Here is a 16,845-nt window from a genome sequence, read left to right as displayed (position 1 = left end):
GGAGTAATGTGTCCATTAACCTTGCCCATTTGCTTATACAGAACCAAAATGTTTCATTACCAACACACTATGAAATTGCCAGTCCAATTCCCTGCTCTGAAAGGGTTCCCAGTTGTGCAGTATTACTGTATTTTTCAGATGAGGGTTATCTCCAATGCACTATTAATACAGGAACATTTCTATTTCACTTTGGGTTCATGTTCAGAGATAAGAGAAAGCCCTGGGCACATGTAAGAAAGCATCCTTTGTGTGAATACCTATCCCCACAATTTCATATGCCCGTGAGGCATTTCCATCACTCCAGCTCCTCCTCGGTTGCTTGCCTTTTGACATACATCATATTATTCCTCTGCATTGGATTTACATTAGTAATATCCCCTCTTCAAGGAAAGACACTATTTTTATGCTTCAGGAGTTTTCACAGAAAAAAAAACCAAAACAAAACACCAAAGTAATTTATTTTAACTTAGTTTTGTTTTGTTGCCTTAAACAATAAGTACAAAATGATGCATGTTCTTGTGATGCTCTTTAGCCTGGCAAACTGAACAAGCCTCAACACAGCCACTGGATAAAAAATAAACTAAAGCTATTTCCAGAGAAGAAAAAAGTTCAGAAAGGAACATTTATTCCAGAGATCAGGCCAGAAAAGTTGTGGTATCCAGATGAAAACCTCTCCTTGACCAAAGCTGCCCAAATGCAGCAGCATCAGATACAAGAGGTTTGGCAAAAAGAGCACAAAAAACCCTTCAGTGTTCAAGCTGCAGCTATCCAAAACCAGTGCTGGTGTCCCAGTTGGAACAGCCTCTGTTCCAAAATTTTATTTTTTTTTTGACAATGAGAACACTGCTGAGGAGTGAGAATGGAGTGCTGTATCCAGTTCTGGGCTCCTCATTACAAGAGAGACATGGGCACACTGGAGAGACTCCAGTGCAGGGTCATGAAGAGGATTAAGGGACTGGAGCATCTCTCCCGTGAGGACAGGATGTGAGAGCTGGGATTGCTCAGGCTGGGGAAGACTCCAGGGGATCTCAGCAATGTAGATGAACACCTGGAAGGAGTGTGCAAAGGGGACAGAGCCTGGCTCTTTGATTCAGTGCTGCCCAGTGGCAGGATCAGAAGAAATGTGCACACACTGCAGCACAGGAGCTTCCCTCTGACCATCAGGAAATGTTTTCTTTACTGTAAAGGTGACCCAGTGCTGGCACAGGATGCCCAGGGATGCTGTGGAGCCTCCATCCCTGGAGATACCCAAAAGCCATCTGCACATGGTCAATGGCAAGTGGCTTTAGGTGACCCTGCTTGAACAGGGACAGCACCACACGATTTCCAGAGGTCCCTGCCCATCTCTGTGATTCTCTGAAGGGAAGTGATTAACACCACTGCATTTTAGGGAAGGGCTAGAAAACCTTGTTGGCAATCTTTGGATTTCTTCTGCAACAGCACACTCTATTGCCACGGGCTGTCCTGCCCAACATAATCCATTTGCTTCTTGCAGTATTGCCCTGAGATCATGGAGGTTGTGGTTATAATGGTATCCCATTATCAGGGAATAACTGACTTGAATTTCTCAAAACACAAAGAACATGTGTCTGTGGATAACCTTTATGCTTCCCAGTCTCCTGGCACAGAGCTGAAGTCCAGTTCCTTCCTTCAAAAGCAGTGCATTTATATCAATTCATTACTTTAAACCAGTTCAAAGTGTTTTCAAGATTCTGTCTGCAAGGTGACTCTTTAATTAACTAAAAAAAATATTTTAAAAAAAAAAATCCCACTTTTTGTTTTTGCTTCCTCCATCCAGTGAGTTTTACAGCTGCACAAAGGGTTAGATCCCCAGACCAGAAAAAATCCTTGGAAATGCTCCCTAAGCTTAGTGGATGAATCTATATTTTCATGCTGCTCATCAGTTGCATTTTAGCTTCAATGGTCTGCTGGAGGAATTATAAATGAACCCTTTGCCCTCTATCTCTACCTTTGTATCTAATAATAGCTCAGAGCATTTATTTCAAATATCTTCATGAGAAAATAGAAAATCCAAACAAAAGGGAAGCAATTAAGTCTGGATCAACTAGATTGATTTTTTTTTTTTTGCATTACTAAAAAAAAAACATATAAAAAAAAATTCAATTCATTTAGATTGATTTAAGAGTGTGTGTGTGTGTGTGTGTGCACACATGTTTGTGTACATACTGAGAGATAATTTCCTTCCTTCCCAGAGCACACTTCCCTCCTGCAGTACCGGAGCCAAGGATCTCAGTGAGATGTCAGATGAGAAAGCACACATGGCTGGCGTGCAAAATACTATGGAAAGGAGTGTTTAAAAACAGCCCCCTTTCATCAGAGAGAACAGCTTGGTTTGACAGGCAGCTTTACTCCCTTCCTGACACAGAAAACATCTCATGGACCATACGGATTTGCTTTAATATTTTCATCCATGAGCAGAGGAGAAGCCATGTGCACAGGGTCCCGTTTCTGCAGATTCAGCTCACTCACACAGATGGCATATAAAAGCTGAGACTGCTCACACCACTGCTGTGAGAGTGAATCATTATTGGCTTCAGAGTACAGGAGCTCTGAATCAGAAGATGCAGTCTCTAGCGCAGAAATCAGTCGTGGCTGCATCTCCATCCTACAAAGACTGAGATACGAGAGAAACAGCACTTCAGAAAATTAGAAGGACCAAGTTTAATTCCAACTGCATATATAAATTGCATTTTAAAAGTGGCAGCATAAAATCTGGATGACAGAAGGGGAAAAAAAAAGAAGCATAAATACCTATCAATCTCACAACCTCCTTCTAATTAAAAGTTAAATCATTTTTGAAGTAATGCAATAAGCCAACAGAATGCTGTACTCCCCACCCCTTTTCCTGTTCATTTACCTACAATGCTCACTATGTTGGCATCTTTGGGTGCCAGAATTTCCCTGCAATGCCTGACAGCCATGGAAAAAATGGAAAGACTTTGTCTCTGCCACACATTAATGAACAGGCATGGGGCTGCTCTCTTTTCCCTCTAGAATCTTCCCTAAGTGATTATTGTATCAAGGGAGAAAATATCCAACACATTTTGGAAGCCGGAGGATGATCCTGCTACAACCACTGAGAAGAGTGATTGGAAAGCCTTGCTTTTTCATTGACAGCCTTTGCCAAGCCTTTTAGGATCTCCATGAATTAATCTTTAAGACGGAAAAACTTCTTCATGGCCCAGCTGATGGGTGATGCTTCTTGACACCACAGGAAGTCTATGACAGACCATTATGTGAAAATATACATCAGTATTCTAATGTCTTTCTTTCAGGACCTCAGAACTTTCAAGAAAAGGGAATGAATGTTACTAACAGGAAGACAATGACTATTCCACAAGAAAAACATCATTTACCATCACCTCCCAGGTGCACTTCTGTGCACATCACCCAAAGGAGCCGCTTGGAAATGAATACCAAACATTAATAACATTTTGCTTTATTTACTCTGCTCATATTAACACATAGTAAGTTATTCTTGCCATTTTCTCAACTTCCCATGCAAGAACTTACAACTCTTTGGTCCCCCTGTATATCAAGAGTCCTGAGTCATGGCTAATTACTTTTTCACACCCAAGTCCTTCTTTGACACTGTCAAAGTTTAATTTTGGAAATCCACATAAATACATTTAATCCCAGTGGAAATGCATATTCCAGCAATGTTTTCTCTCCTCACTTATTTGTGATATTTTTTTGATTGAGCTGATTTTGAGAAACAGGCTGCAGAGAAAGGCAGGGTGGTTTTGCTCATCTTTACGGGGGGGGAATGGAGAAATTTCCACTGGATATTTATCTTTAAAATGGATGTTGAATCCCCAGCTGATGCACACATACTGGCCTCTGCCATCCTCTGCAGCTGGGAACTTGGCCCAGGACTTCCTCACAGAGGAATTGCTCAAACAAGTTGGCCAACAAAACTCAAGGTGTGAGATGCCCAGATAAGTAAATACCACTCACATAAAAAAGGTAAAAGAGATCTTTAAAACCAGAAAAGCAAGTCTTGCCTAGCTATGCTGTTATAGTTAGGGTACTCTGTCAATCAGCCATTGCAATTGTTAATTAAAAAATAGTAATTTTACTCGTCTGGGTCTGTGAACCAGGAGAGCCTTGGCCTGGGGAGGGGAAAGGAGCAGCAGCATCACTGACATCTCTGGATAATGTCCATCAGGTACTTCGATGGAGGAAAGCTAAAGACCCAGAGCCCATGCTAGAATTACTGCAATGAAGGTCTCATGGAATGATTCCGTTTTTCCTGTGTTCAAAAAAATCTAAAATGCTGATTAAAATGTTTGCCCAGGTCAGCTTTCGTTCTAATTGCCTTAAAAGAAAAAAGAAAGGGCTAGCCATGGTGTCTGGAATACTTTTCTATATTTCTTTCTTTTCCCCTTTACCTTTTTTGAAAGAGTATTTCTTCAGGGCTTTGCAAGGAACTTAACAATGAAAAGGGATTTTTTTAAAAAATAATTTATTTGGAAGTAGGTTTAATCAATTCTCTCTATTTCTGATCTTACATTTTATCCAGGTGCAAGAAAAGATCAGAAAGGAGGAAAAAATCTGTACTACAAACTCTCTGTACAGAGCAGATCCTGCCTGTCTCCACAGAAGCAAGTTTCCCATCCTTCCCCTCATGCTCTGTGTCAAGTCAGCAACAGATTTATCAGCCTGGTTTTTGGGGCAGCTTAGAGGAGCAGGTGACATGGTGCATTCTACTGAGACAACAGGATCCCTGGAATTCCTGTGTCTCCTCTAAAGTATGCACCTAAACACTGTTCCTCTCTCCCCTCTTTGCACTTGTTCTCCCTAATGTTGACCAGTTTCCTTTCATTTTTCAAACTGTTCCTGCAAATTATTTGCATGCAGAGAGACAGATTTGGTTGCATTCATTTGTCCATGATGAGGTCCTGCAGTACTCTCAGAGCTGAATACATCCATACAAAAGATAATTCTATGAATATAAAAACTGTGTTCTCTGTCACTTTCATCAGGAAAATGCTGAATGGTTATTTAATAACACAAGACCCTCCTAGCTACTTGCATTAAACCTTCTGTCTGTGATTTTGACCTGCTCTTTGCACCAAACCTGAACATCTTAATTTGGAATAACATCCTCATATTCATTCATTGTTATACTGACACAATAGTGAGGCAAATTCAGCCCCTGCTGAATTTCCCTGCAGTCAGTAGTACCAGAGCACAGAGGTATACAGATATTTGTGTTATAACAGGTTCAAGCTACACAGATATCTCACTTTGTCAACCACTGCTAGTCCTGTCCAAAAACTGCCCTTACACTCAGTCTGCTGCTCCAAACCCACTGTGGGCCTGAAGAGTTCAGCTGCTCTTTGGGTCAAGGCCCTTGGACAGTGATGAATGAAAAATACAGAAAAAGGATATGAACAAACTATTGCAGCTTCCTGCAAGCACCAACAACCCAGAGACCTTCAGCCACCATCAGGGCATGAACCAGAAAACAGGAAATTTGGCAGAGGATGGGATAACTGGACATGAATATAGGCTGGTGAAAGAGGCAATTGCTTCCACAAGACCTCTGAGCTGCCCCATTCCTGGCAGGTTTCCCACTCCCAAACATTTTAGAATTAAATTAAGGATACTTTATTCTCTCCAAAAGCAATTAAAAAGAAAAACACATTTAAAATATAGTTCTAGCAACAATAAGCAATTAGTCTTTGATAATTGTCCATGTCTTCCTATTTAATCACTCTTTTGCAGTGCCCAGTATGCTGATGACAGATCCCAACTGGTCCCATTATCGTTCTTGCCAGATTGTTCCCAGTTTGTGTCTGTTCTTAACTCTGTGATGGCAATGGGCTGAGGATGCTGCTGCATCCCATGGGACTCGCTTGCAAAAGGATTCCTCAACCTTGTTACTTGCCCTGAGTAAGATTTCTTCCTCCAAATCAGTGCAGTGTTTATGTCCAATTTTAAACTCCAAGACATGTGACCAGCATTCAGTTTTAGCAGTACCTGATCTTGGCTATGAACATCCAAATGTGGTACAACCTTCTCCCATTAACTCCAAGTAATAGGGTCGCACTGGTTGAGGAGGGAAGCACGAACACGACTCGTGCTCTGGGGTTTGACTGCCTCCAGCTTCTGCTTGGGATCTTAAACCTGAATGCACATTAACCACAGATTTATTTCAGAAATGTGTCAGTTCAGTTTAACCTCCCTGGTTTTGGTGGGAGTTATTTTACTTCACACATGCCTTTTATGACAGACATTTCTCCTTCCCTAAGAAAGTGCTGGCACAAGGATGGCACCTGCTTGTCTCATCCTCTGGCAGCCAAGATAACCTGTGATTTGGTGCTTTGCCCAACTTTCTACCAAGTGAAAATCACTTCAGAGTTTATAGTGCTTGTGTCCAGTCCTAATCTAAATGAGCAAAGGGAGATCCTTAAAATTTCAAGATGATCAAAGCTCTGTGTTTTCCAGTAAGCCTGAATTCCTTTTGACTTATTTTAAAATATTCCATGATATGGCCCCAGCTTGCTTACATAGTCTCATTTATGAATGTGGGCCAAGCCTTTTTTATCTGTTCATCACAAGCAGGTTTGACACAATTTCTTTTCATTATCTGCTACGCAGGCAGGAGGTCAGGCTGGCATACAGTGTGTGTCTTGTGTGTGAAATTTCACAAGCCTGGGATTTGTATGTTATTTTAAGTTACTGAAAACTTTATTTCTATAGCTTGTCTGTGTCAGGACTACTTTCAGAGCATTCTTATCCAGCCCTGTGAGGAAAAAAAAAAAACAGAGAAGGATAAAAGGCCTATATTACATTTAAACAAAACTAAAATGTATTAAGATGTATCATATAACACTGGTTTTGGTATATTGGCACCTTTGTGCAATACCTCAGCAGAAACTGAACTGAATCATAGAATACCCTGAATGAGAAGGGAACACGCATGGATCATTGAGTCCAACTTCTGTCTCTGAACAGCACAGACCTAAAAATTACACCATGACATGACTTAACCTACAGTTTATTGAAAGCAAATCATCTCTTTCCTCACTGGTTGCTTAATGAGACTTTAAATTTTCTCTTTTTTTTGTCATTCTGCAGTGATGGATGTTGAACAAACCTCCCTCTCCACAGAAAAGATTTTGAAAAGCCTCATGCCAACTTTGTCAGAGTTTCTGACTTGTGGCTGCAAAATTTAATGGTATAAAAGAAGCCTATAGCATTTTGTGCAGTTTTGGGAGCATGTCTTCAGCCTCAGAGCAGGTTTAGTCTAGACACTGGATGTATTGCAGACCTCCAGGGAGTGTTACCTGCTCTAGAAATCAGTGATAAGAGCAGTGATTGTGGCACATTTGCTATCAAGTTGGCAATGAACTACAACTGCTCCAAGAGAAGTAATGCCTATCTAACAGCAGAGACACAAAACTGGGCTCCTGTACTCAATTCTGTGCATGCAAAGTCAGATATGTGAGTTCAGTCACACAGCTTTCTTACCCAGAATCTCATGGAATATGGCAATATAGAAATGGAATTTTTTAGTATTTTTTTTTTTATTTTCTACCATTTTAAGTGGAAACAGTATTTTCTGCATTACCCATTCAACAGGCATACAGTGATGCTCTGGACTCTTACAGAGATCATACCTATCAGGGAGTTATTTTGTTATTTTTTTAAGCTGCTAGTTAAACTAATCTATGTGCAGTACACTTGTCTTTTCTGAGGCCTGTATGAAGAGATGTGTGAGGGACTGTCTGAAACAGAAGGAACTTCAGTGCAGATGAGAAGGGAGATGAGACAGCAGTATATCCTCACACCCAGATGTACAGAGGCTCCGATGCAAGGCTCTTTAAGAAAGCAAAAAAAAGTTATACTGCTTATTTGAAGAAAAACTGTGGGTCTGTGACTCATTTTCCATACTTGTCTTAAAAAACAACCATGAAACACTGGATGAGATGTCCAGGCCGTGCGAGTTTTTGTGTCCGGAGCAGACACAGCCTGGTACAAGATAATGTATAACCCCCTATTAACAGGCAGGTAGATGATTTACCACATTTCAGTGGCTGTGTAAACACCAGCAGTAGGACACTGAGCCTCAGGGGCCTCCTTTAGCCCAGCCACGACTGAAATGCAATGAGCTGAGCTAAATGAGGGGTATCAACCCAGACCAGGCACAGACGCTGCCATTGCTGCACCCTCTGTGGTTACCACACTACCCGTGCCTGATGTCCACACACTGGGGGTGCTCAGAAGCAGAGGTGCCCCCTAAAATGAACAAATTCTTCATGAAGTTTCTTTAAATTTCAGTCACAGCTTATTTGAATCTGATGACTCTTAGTTGTTTCACTTGCCAATGGACTGAGTTAATTTTTTCCCATTTTCCCCATGTATGACAAACCCACTTTTGCATTAAGGCATGAGACAATAATCCAGGCAGATGCAAGCTGGAAACTCTCAAACCCTCCTTTGACTTCTTTATTCTGAGTGCATCCTGCTTCTATATCATGATGTGTTTCAAAATCCAATTTGAATGCACAAAAGAACTACAGTAATAGATATATGTAGATGGAAGTTTCCAGTTGCCCTCTGTGACACTAATCCATATTTTTCCTTGCTAGATTGGATACAAACACTCAAATAACAAACAAGCTTACAGAAAACAAGAAATCCTTAAACCTAGAGTCATCAAACCAAACTAATTTTGGCCTTTCTTGGAAATATTTCTGTTAATAATTTACTACCTCAAAAACTGAACATTCTCAAAACCTAGCTCTTGAATTTTTCATGAAATCCTTTTCTCCTCGAACCTGTCTTAATTTCAGAAATAAAATCAGACTGCTTCCTGCCAATCTCAGCTTTCACATTGACTTGATATCCTCTCATGACTCATACCTCCAGCCTGTGATTAAATTCTGATGCCACTTTCTAGAAAACTTCTCCAAAACTGACCTTTTTGCTCTGCCTACACTGCCAAGCCCTCCTCTGAGATCTGACTGGATTATACGCCTTAAAAATTAAAGTCACTTCATCTCTGCTTTTGACACCTCCAAACTTTCAATTCTCCTGAAGCCCTTGCACCAAGTATCATCCCATCCATGACCAGGCTGTGTCCACAAGGCACCTTGCATGGACCTCCTTCCCAGCTTTCCAGATACAGCAGTAAAGCTCAGCCCAGGCTAAATTCCCACAGAATGACCCATTTTTTCCTGTGCCAGCTGAAACTCACTGCTGAGCTCACACAGTAATAACCAGAGAAACCTGGTGATTGCTGCAGAGGTGGCAAATTGTGCTCACTGCTACCTGTTGGCTACAACCTGTGCGCAAAACTACTTCTCTCTCATTATTATTTTTCCTATTCCTCCTCCCTGCTCACCCTTTTTCTTACATATACCATATGTATCTTTCTAGCATACAGCACAGACATACATATACATTTATATGTTTGTGTATATATCTATATATTTATATAGACATAAAATGACAGACTACAAGCAGTCAGGGACAAAGACTATAATCTATTAGGGACCACAATACTCACATTCCTAAGAGCTTAGCAGAACAATTTGTATGGCACCTAGAACTACACAGACCTATTTTCCTGGGATTTGAAGATGGCACTGCTAGAGAATCAGAAACAATTAAATAAAAGAAAAAAAAAAAAAAAAGCAAACCCAAACCTAGCCCTAATTAAATTAAAAATTTCTTTATTTATGTATCTCAACTCTCAAATCTGGTGGGGCAAGGAAGTGAGCACTGTACCAGCTTTCCACATGGGGACACTGAGACACTTTAGGAAGGAGTTAACCTGTCCTGGGAAGAGAAGTGAGGAGTTTTCACTAAGCAGAAATGAACTAATAAACTACCAGAAAGAACTAAGAGGGGAAGGTGACTTCCAGAAGATAGAGAAAAAACATCTTAATTGTAAGTTTTCAAAATCCCCATGCTGGCTCATTGAGGTACCAGCTTCTTATGGGAATAACTCTTACACTAAACCAAAGGTAAAGCCTGAGGATTTATAGGATGTGCAGGAAGAGTGTAGAGGGGATAAAAGAAAACCCAAACACAAGGAAAAGCAAACTGAAATAAAAATAATGCTGTTTAAAGGAGAATTCTCTGAGAAAAGGCTTAATGTAAGAGCCTAGAAATCCTTTCTTTCTCATTACTGCATTTTGAGAGAAAGGCAACCTCAAATATCAGCACAGAGTGCACAGAGGATGAAAACTTTGTGTTTAAATAAAACTGCGAAAATGATATTGTGGGGAAAAGAAAAGAAATGCTGAGTTCAGCTAGACAGAGTCAAAAATTAAATCCACTCCATACCCAAGACTGTGAGCTGTGCCTTGGGCTTCATTTGTCAATTTGCAAAGCATTCCTGCAAACCCCTCTCCTTTTCACTGACAACCCGGGAGGCAAAACCTTCTCCTCGCTCAAACCCCGCAACTGTGCTCCAGCCTGGAGAGCTGCTGGGAAAATGAGCAGTGAGCAGGTGTCAAATTCTGTCCTTTTATCTCTGGCTTTAAAAGACACACACAATTATGTGTGGCAGCTGATTAAGTCCCTTTTTTAAGAATTATTTTCCCAAAGCTCTGTGCACAGGCCAGCCAGAGCTATCAGGTCATCTGCAGACACAGAAGGTGGCTGCTCCACCTTCTAGAGACACATGGACATAGAAACAGATGAGAAACTATTAATTCCTCACCCTCCACGTCAGGCAAAGGGCCCTTCATGTCTGACAAGGCCTCTCTGGCACAATCTTTCCATGGTTTATGTATTTTGAGATTATTTGGGTATGTTTGATACACATTAGTAGAATGCCTGGGAAATGAAATGAGATTGTAAAGCATAGGAAGTTGAGAAAGGTGAAAAAACTAAAGGTGAAAGTCTTCAAAATTTAGTGTATGGAAAGGTTTTATGGCTTCTTCAGTCTACCTGTCAGAACCTATCGTTCTGTGAATTTACATGCAAAGTGTAAAGAACTGCATCATGTTTGAACCTGCAAAACAGGAACAGAAAATCCTCCCAAGCCCTATCACCTGCTGAGACCAGATTTTTAGCTTTATAAAAATCCATGGATTTACATTACCTAATGGGTCTGGCAAATGGTTTTTACTTAGCCATGCTGGAAAATAGAGTCGAGGGGTTAAAAATTAGGGGGAAAAAAAAAAAAAGAAAAAAAGAAAAATAGTTTTTAATGGTCTGAACTGATCTAAGAAAGGATATGATATATCATATCAAAAGGAAATTTTCCTTGCAGTCCTAATACAAACCCTGAATGCACTTCCATGGATCCTGGTTGCCACCCCAGCCCCAGAAGTTGTGCCAAAGCTGTGTCCCTGGGAGGGCAGTACTAAATGAAGCCTCCTGATGCCATCTACATCAGTGCTGCTGTTTGCATAAGCACAGCTCCAAACTGTGCATGTGGGATATGCCTCTCAGTGCTAACTTATCTTCTTTACATCCAAACCAACAGAGGCTTTCTATGCATCCTCATTATGCAAAGAGGAAAGGAGAGGGGATCATTGTGTCCTGATCCTTTCTAAACAAATGAAGTGGATGTTTTCAGTGCCAGGGAAGTTTTTTTCCAGAATTTTTCAGGTCTCTAGCAACAGTTTAGGATATGCTTTTCCAAAAATATCTTTGAAGTAAGAGAGTGGAGAGAAGCCCATGAGTTTCTTGGAAAGTATATAAAGCAAACAGTGACATATAATGGAAACTGTTCCCAAGAGCATTTGCGATTTCAGCAAATACACGGCACTGGGAGTTAACCACTCTATTATGTGGCTGTCTTTTCCAGCATTAATTTGTGAAAAAGTCCATCTTTTACGCACTTGCAATCCAAACAAAAGAACAAATTAAGAGAACCAAGCACAGAAACCATGCTGGGCAATAGAGCGCCGCAGACAAACGCTGCCAGTAATCTATATTCACATTGTATTGCATGAACTGACCTAGAATTAACTATGGCTGCCCTCTCCTGGAAAACTCTCTGGAACAAATGAAGTTCTCTCATCCATTTCCATTAATGGCATTAGCATGCTTGGTGGCAAGACCACAGCAGAACAACTGGATAAACAGCTACAAGGAAGCATTAGCAAGTGACAATAGAACGGAACTATTTTTCCACAGAGGTCCTGAATAGATATTCCAGTCCCTCTTGTAAGCCAGGGATACAACTGAGCTCACTCAGAGAATGCAAACTGTGCTTCCTGGCTAAAAGTTTTAAAATGGATGTCAAATGTTAGGATGGGAGTAGGAAGAAAACAACTCGCAGTTGGGATTTACAGAAGTTCTTCACATTCAGAGAGCTTTAGGAAACTTCACTGGAAATCTCAATCCCCTTGAGGTTCACTGACCAAACACAACACGAGCCTACGAGCTCCAAGGGACTAAGTGCTGGCACCAGGCTCAGCAGATCCTCCTGCTGGTGTGTCTTTGTGCACATCTAGAGAACTCTTTCTTCACTCTCCAAATAGAAATGGAATTCCCAGAAAAAATGAGGATGGGCAAGGAATGTTACCATGAGTTGGAAAAATGTCCTTACCCAAAGTCTCAGTGTTACTGCTGGAATGCAGGAAGTGTGCAGGTGCTTTCAGCCTCCTATCCACAGCTGCATAATCACCTACTAGGAAACCATTCACAAACCTTTCCTCTAAAGGCATTTTCGGTTGTGCCCACTCAGTAAGAATCTCTTAAAATTCTTTCTTCAGAAACAATGGCACAAGATGATAATTTTGGAATTCCACTGGCCAAATCCAAATTATTACTTCTTCCATAAAGGCATCACTGAATCAGATCTAATGATAAGAGCCCAGAATTCCATGCTAATATTGTAGAAACATGGTGAGATTACATCAGATCTGGCTATCAAATTGATCAATAGAGCATCCCTGATCAAAATGAAAGGAAAAACACCAGTAAAGAATTAATCACCTTCATGAGAGGTTTGACTTTGAAAGGGTTTTAAAAATTGCATCAGACTTAAGCATCCATCAGAGTAGAATAATCTGTTAAATGAAGCATTTCATTCAAAACGACAAAGTTCAGTTCAAGCATTTTAGAAGCTCAGTAGTAAACATCTACAAATGTAGGGTTTTTGTAAATTTACTTCCCTGTTTTCCTCTTTATCCACATTGTTTCTGACCAATTTTAAGGTCTCTTGAATTTGCCTCTGACAGCACCTACAGTTCACCAGGCCCTACATGAAAACAGTCGAAATCTGTGCCCATAAATAATCACTTTTTCCTGTAATGACCAGAGAAGTCTCCATGTATGCAATGAGCCCTTTCAGATGCCACATTCAATCTGCCTCAATGAAAAGTAGCTGTAATAGGAGGCAGATGCTCCCCAACAAGTTTGCCAGCTGTTGAAGTGATATCCAGATGTTGTGCTCACTGAACTCCAAACACATGACCTTTCAGGAAAAAGGGAACTTTTTCCCTGTCTTAAAAATGCTGAGCCGAGACTATTATCACCATAAAATGCAATAAAGTAACTCTACTTCTAGGTTTCCTTCACAAATACAGAACAACAAACTCACAAAACAAAGCACAAAAAAATTACAGAAAAATAGAGGAGAATGTTTGACAGGAAAGATCAATTCTAGTTATCTTTAATTATCTGAATGATACAAAATTCAGCTGTAACATTCACCATCTTGTTTTCCCAATTCTATTTGTAGCTGGGCTCCATCTTTACCTTCCAGCCCATGGAGGCCTCAAGGAAAAAAATGCTGTGTATGAGCAAAGGCTTATTTCCTCTGACACTCTTCTTTGAGAACTAATATAAATAAATATCACTACCTTCTCTCTATAAAAGACTAATAAAATTGTTAATTGCTTGAAAATCAGGAAAGCTTGAGCTACTCTTAAACTAATATTTAAGAAATAATAAATTCTGAGAAAAGAAACCAGTTTCTGACACTATGTGCCAACACTTGTCATTAACAATCTTAAAATTAATTTTTCTTGAAGGTGTGGTACTAACAGGAACTGAATATTCTCACATCAAAGAAAAACTACCAGTAAAGACCAGCAAGAGGTCTGTTGGTATTTAGAAGCTTTATTTAATTTTTAACATCTCAAAGTCATTCAGCAGAATGGATTGCTGTCTTTAACATCCCAAAGCACCTCATTAAACAAGTGAGTTAATCAAGTATATTCTGCTAATGAGAAAACATGATTAAAAAAGTTCAGAGAAGTGGGAATGAGGAACAAAATTCACAAGAAGAAAACATCCTTTCAACCTACAAACATACCCATGGTTCATAAAATGTAAGCTGCAGTTTGGTTAACAAAATGTAACTGGTAATTATGTCTTCTGTGAGTAAATAGTAAATAACCTGGTCAAAAATACATGGGGATACTTTCTGATAGGAGTCTGTGGGGATAATATCTGTCCTGCCCATGGTCTAGAAAGGAAAAGTCTTCCAGCTTTATGATAAGATTCTGTAATTAATATACACAACTGTATACCCTGTGTGGCTTTAGCAATTGGGCCATTTGCATTTATTGAAAATTGGTATTAGGACCTTGCTGAACTCATGATAGGTATAATTATCCATGTATACATCCACTAGGCTTAGAGGGAAATACAGGTAATCACTCATTCCAGGTATTAGGTTCATTTTTAAGATATCTAATGATTAACTATTAATAATAGTTAATAATTGATTAACAGCCGGGAGCTACCTGTACACAACACCTACATCATGCACATTTAACCACGGCAACTTCCTTTGCCCTTTGACCACACATTTGAGCATCACTTTACATTTCAGACTTTGGGAGTTGTCATAAATTCCTTGTCCATCCCTGTCTGTAGCTCACTAAATATATCATTTTCTTCCAAATTATACCTGTCCAGAAGGACTCCTTCCTCTTCCACTAACAGCTGTTCTATGCCTATAAGTACAAGGTCTGGTAATACCTGGAATATTTCTACCTGATACCAAGATAGAAAAAGGGCTTCATTTGCTCAGACTTTCCCCTGCAAATGCAGGAGTATTTCATGCACATATTTACTCATGCATTGTGAATTCATGGTCTCACAATAACCCCAGCAATATATCTAAATATTTGAAAGCAACCGTGGCAGAATCACTTTGGAAAATCCTTCTGAGAACAGCGTGACAATAATTTTCTTGCAGTCTCCTGAAATATTTACACAAATCTCTGCTCTGTGATGTGATTTGCCTGTTAATAACACTGAGCAGCAATCTACCTTGCCTAGACTTATCAAAATGGTCCTAAATACTTGAATCCTGTAATGAGAATATGCATTGTCTGGAACTTTGGACTGTAATGTTCTCTTGGATCATTTTGCAAGTGTGGCTCTTTATTGCTTGGCTGTGGCATGCAATGCCATCAAAGCCAGCAAACACCATTTCCCTGACTGCCTACTGACCAAGTCCTGGGTAGAACAAAAATATGACACAGGCTGTACTGAGAGCCCTGGAAAAACACCTGCCATCTCTGGCTATGGCAGCTGAGCAATTTGTCCTGGACAGTCACAGGAATGGCCTTTCTGCTGAGATTTCCAGGAGAGAAAAATACAGCTGTTAATTAATAAAACAGCCAAAGTCTATCTGCAGGTATTTTCACTAATAAGTAGAGCCAGTGTTATGATTTCAGTTTTTCCAGCTTCTCTGCTGCCTTGCAGAAAGAGACCTGGAGCAATGAAGGTAACAGTGATTATATGAAGTGTGCCCTAATACTTCTGAAAGAGTTATTATTCAGAAAGATCACTCAGGTTAGACAGAGATAAAAATTCCTTTCTTCTCCAAAGGCTAAAAATTTGTTTACTTGTCTGGTTGCTTTTTCTTACATTTCTCTCCTTTATCTTCACTGCATTGCTGTCATGGGTCTGTTAAATTGGCAGCACCCAAAGGATGCCTCAGGAATGAATGAATCCCTACTGAAAGCAGGTACCACAAATCTAATATACCAACAAGCAGTGATCACAACACGAAACTGTTAACAGGCTCAAAGAAAAAGACTCAAAAGTGACAAAATAGCCTGGCTTTATGTCCTGGCCCATCATTCTCGTCATATGACCCTGTCTTTGGATCCTGGCCCTGACTGCCTATGCCTCACTGCAAAAAAAAAAAGTCACAGTTGCTACTCAGAATCATAGAATTGTTTTGGTCCATAATGCTGTGCCCCCATCTCCATCCATGACCATGGCCTTGGTTTTCCTCACACTCTGTCCTGCCACCAATTGGTCTCATATGCTCTCCAACTTCTAAAATATCTGTTATCAAACCCAGCTCTTCAGAAAGGCACATATTTCAAATGAAGTATCAAAATTCAATTTTATCATTTAACTGTTGTCAACAGAGCCATGCAAAGAAATACCTTATTCTGCATCCTGCATATTTTTCTCATAAAATTTTGTTAACAATGGAAACAACTGGTCTTATTAGTTCTTTAGGGAGCAAGGCAGAGGACAGGCATAGCACTACTTGCCCCAGTAGGTAGAAATGGAGAAAAATCAGAACTCTGGTGCTTCTTGGGTCTGCTGGAAAAAGCTACAGATGTCTTTTGCAGCACAGCTTTCTCAGGTAGTCCTCTACACAAACAGCAAACTCTCTTCTCTGTAAATTCTTTCCAGTCCCACTGAATTAGCTCCATAAAGCAAAGCAGGAGAAATAGCCAAATCTGAGATTGAAAAGACAGGTAATCTCCAACTGTAGGAACACTATGATTTCTCCATGTACAGTAGAACTTCTAAATTATCCAGTCTAGTTTCAACTTAAAAATGAAGAGACTTCCACCATATCCTGTAGGAAATACCTCCACAGTTCAATAGATCTTAGTGCCAAGGCTCCTTCAGCCTCAGTCTAAA

At 40.1% G+C, this 16,845-nt stretch overlaps 1 protein-coding gene across 13 annotated transcripts in view; it reads right to left on the bottom strand.

Moving 5' to 3' along the window:
• The window catches only part of TRAPPC9 (trafficking protein particle complex subunit 9), a 448,540-nt gene that overhangs the window by 11,129 nt on the left and 420,566 nt on the right, over positions 1 to 16,845 (bottom strand). The gene's annotated exons all lie outside the window — the stretch shown is intronic.

Source organism: Cyanistes caeruleus, chromosome 1 (genome assembly GCF_971803275.1).
Source record: "Cyanistes caeruleus chromosome 1, bCyaCae1.hap1.1, whole genome shotgun sequence".
In the NCBI taxonomy this organism is placed as follows: domain Eukaryota; kingdom Metazoa; phylum Chordata; class Aves; order Passeriformes; family Paridae; genus Cyanistes; species Cyanistes caeruleus.
Note: the sequence above shows the minus strand (reverse complement) of the source record. Positions and strands in the feature narration are given on the sequence as shown.